The sequence below is a fragment of the Rhinolophus hipposideros genome (assembly GCF_964194185.1).
Source record: "Rhinolophus hipposideros genome assembly, chromosome: 19".
Lineage (NCBI taxonomy): Eukaryota > Metazoa > Chordata > Mammalia > Chiroptera > Rhinolophidae > Rhinolophus > Rhinolophus hipposideros.
The window spans coordinates 23,656,012-23,659,914 of NC_138065.1; the positions used below are offsets into that span (position 1 = coordinate 23,656,012).

Sequence of the window (3,903 nt, forward strand, 5' to 3'; positions counted from 1 at the left end):
CTATTGTCATTGCTTAATTTCACAACTCTATAGTCCTGACAATGTAAAATTGTAATCTTTTTACAGAAACTGAGATTACAAAAGGTTAAAGTGACTTACCCAAGATCATCCACCTAATAAGTAGATAAATGCTAACCCATGTAAGAAGCAAATAGCTCTATCTACCCCAAATCCAATAATCTCTCCACCATATTAAATTGCCTAGTTAATATATATCTCTGCTGACAACATTAATGCAACTCATTTCATTCTCTTTATAAAAAAACAAACCATCCGTCAACAATTACAAGAGCCATCAGAAGAGGATTATGTTCTTCATCGAATTATTTCAGTCAATAATACTTGAACTTATCAAAAGCAGAAAAGCATCAACTGAGTTAAAATTACCGTAATGAACAGTAAAGGAAAAAGTTACTCTTTATTGTAATAAATCATTATTAAGAAAAATAAATAATAAAAGCAAACCAAATCTTACCAAACCTTTTTAGAGAATAACCTCCTTTGCCAGGAAAGTATATTAGCATCTGAAAAAAAACCAGGATTTTGCTCTAAGCAGCAGATTCTAAGTTAATATGCAAAGAATACTGCCTCTTTGTAATTCATGCAATAATACAATGTTTTATTAAATAAAGAGAGCCATTTAGACTTTACATATGGAGCAATTGTTCATCTGCAAAAATGTCAGAATGCCAAGAAAGCAAAGGAGCAAGTTACAAAGGATTTCCATAGATAAGACCTTAAAGCAATATACAATATCACTCATATGTATATATTAAAAGCAATGGCAAAATCATACTGTTCCCAATTCAATAGTGAAAATTAAATCTGGAAGGCACCTCAGTTTTTATTTTCAGAAATTCAGTATGACTGTTTAAGAGTTGATGCAGGTCAAGTAGCAGCCATGATATTTTATTTAAAGACATTGGCTATGATAAGAACAGCCAATTTGGAAGGAAAATATTGTATCGTATTATTTTAAATAATATAGATAATTTAAGTAAATGAAAGTAAGTAAACATCTATGGTAGCTACAGGTGCATTCAAGAGTAATAATTAAAGGCTCATGGGCAACTGATTCCCCCAAAGACATAGTCTTATCGCCCAGGTCTTACTGAAACAAGGCCATTTGGGACCACCAAAAAAGAGAACTTGCAACATCCCTGGACTCGCCTCTCCCTGTCCTAGAGCTTAACAATTGATCAACCCCCTCCCTGTGGTTTGAACTTGGAATATCCCCTGTCCCAGTTCCCTGCTGTAGATAATTACCCTGAAATTTATGCTTGCTTACTGATCACAATACCCCATGCTTACTGATCACAATGTTTATGGCCTAGAATTCTTTCCAGGTTACTGTCATCACTGCTCATGGGTTGATGACTGCACCACTTCGAAGACTCCATGCAGACCCCTGGAACATCATAGGACCTCTGGAGGAATGCTCAGATTTCCCTTAAATATCCGAAGCTGGTCTGAGAATGTTAAGGCAGTTTTTGGAGGTATTAACCTGCTCCCTTCTCAGACCAATGGTACTCTGATAATAAACACTTATTCTATGACCCAACTCCTGTGTCGGTCTATTGACTGAGCAGCACAGGCAGCACGAGTCCTGGAATCATTTGGCCTCTGGTTTTATTACCTGAACCAGAATGAGGAAGGGGTGGGTGCAGGCGGGGCTATTCACTGTGCCCCTGCTCTCAGTCTGTCTGCACATCCAGCCCCCAACCCCCAGCTTCTCCCCACTCATTACTCATGGAAGTTGTCAGGCAAATTTTTCACCTACAAGGAACTACGCATCTTCCACCAAGACCCTGTGGGTGTGGTTGGAAGTCAGGGCATAGTTGTGTTTTTAACTTGGCTTTCCAAATCCAGCTATAACTGGTACAAGATTTGGAAAGGTCTGACACTAAGCTTTCATCTAGCGATTGCCCTCAATATCTTAGGCTTTGGCTTCATTGACAAACCAAGATCCCATCACTACTCCATATTTCAACAGGTCAATATTTTGTAGGCACTTTTGCAGCATCTGGGGCTCTGGAACTACAGGATCAACCTTTTGTCTCATGATTATGGAGACTTGTTGCTCAGGAGCTGCTCTATAGGTTCAAGCAGAATTGATCTGGTCAGTTTACCATAGAGTTTCTGTCCGTCAGATGGAAATATATTTCCTGAGACTCACAATTTTCCCTCTCCGAAAGTTTCTCAAAGAGAGGTATGGTGTCATCCATCCTCAAACAATTGATGAACTTCTTTTTATTCTCTCCATGTCTTATCCCAATCTTTGGGTCATACACCCAAACCTCTGAGAGTGAATGGTGAAACATTTGGACAGGGATATGCAATAATGATGGGAACTTAGTTATTGACCACCTCTTACCATCAATCAGGGGAAGAAGTTTAGAAGACACACAGTGGGAGCTCTTGCTTCTGTAACTATTCCCATTCATTTTATTTACAGGCCTTTGGATCCCATGAATCCCTAACCAGTTTTTGGAGCTGTACTGGAAAATGCTTACATGGTTCACAGTGTCGATTCTGGATGAGCACATTAGTCACTGCTCACAGCTAGAAGATCCCGTGGGCTTCTTGAATTCACATATGGGCTTCATCAACTCCTTCTATGCTGGAAAGAGTAGCTTCCCTGTATCACCTCCCCTCCTTCCATATCTGTCGTGTATTCCATTTTGGAAGAAATGCCCAAAAGAGGTCCTGGCCACCAAACATGATTTTCTCACAAAAATCCACATGACTCACAATGGTGAACAGCCAGTCGAAGCTCTGACTAAGGGTGACCTAATAGTCCACCTCCCATTACATTGACATCTCATCAAGTGTATGGACTTACCTTTGTCTTTGTGTTATTAGGAAACTATGAGAAGCACTACTACTCACTGATGCAGAAAGACAGACATTCTTTGACATAAAAGTCCTGTAATTTATAGGGACTTTTCTGAAATATTTAGAAATTCTAATTTCTGGCCCAACACCAATTGCCCAGTTGTACTCTCATAGTAAAAAATGAGAAGAGGGTGTGTCCTTACCTTTCCTTGCATGGCTTTATGGGCACATGCTATTTAAAGTTTTTTAGGCAGCACAGCACCAAGTGAGTGAGTCTCCCTTGTCATAACTTCGGATTTAGCTTCACCAGCTGCTTCTAATTAGACAGTTTGTTAAAATAGATTTTGGTTTAAATAATTCAGTATTCTAGGTATACTTTAAGACTATGTTTTACCTACATGTATTATATATACTTTTATAAGGATACTAAACCAGCAGACACTTACTCTGGCAGAGTAGAGTAGTAACTTTATTGAACATATTTAACTTTGAATAAATTGGAATAAATCCAAAACTATTTACAGAATTTCCCTAATACACATGAAAGATCAATAGCATCTATGCCAGAGATTTACTGTTATTAACTGGAAAGACCAATTCTAACAGCAAATAATAGTCTGACTCTTCATACCTCAGTGCTTCAAAGCATGAGCCTCCTAAGCACAAGTGGAGGGGAGAGAACCGTTGTACAGTCCAAGTTACCAAGCCAAGTGAACACTGATTCCTTGTGGTGATTGCTTAACTTCTCAGTGGTTATCCCAGAGAGGCTTCCTCACATAGCTCCACAATTCCTGTACTTTACAGACAAGAAAGTTCCAGAAACTTTAAGAACAAATTCTGAAAGGCCTATGAGCAAATGGTGCTGAATACTTCTTTTCTTAAGCCACAATTTCATTGTTTTAGACAAAACAGGATTATTATTTTAAATTCTATTTTTAAAATTAGCAACTTCACGTATAACAACTGAAAACAGAATAAGTGTTCATTTTCTATTAATAAAAATGAATTTTGACAAAATGTAGGAATTAACATGGTGTATTTTGTCTGCCACAGTTGATCCTGTGATTA

The 3,903-nt window shown here is 38.1% G+C and overlaps 1 pseudogene across 1 annotated transcript; it reads left to right on the top strand.

The window, feature by feature from the left end:
* The first annotated feature begins 1,646 nt into the window (after positions 1-1,646).
* Positions 1,647-2,817, top strand: LOC308487660 (mesoderm-specific transcript homolog protein-like; annotated as a pseudogene). The gene is made up of 2 exons: positions 1,647-2,263; positions 2,368-2,817. The product of its transcript is annotated as a mesoderm-specific transcript homolog protein-like (transcript).
* Positions 2,818-3,903: the final 1,086 nt, after the last annotated feature.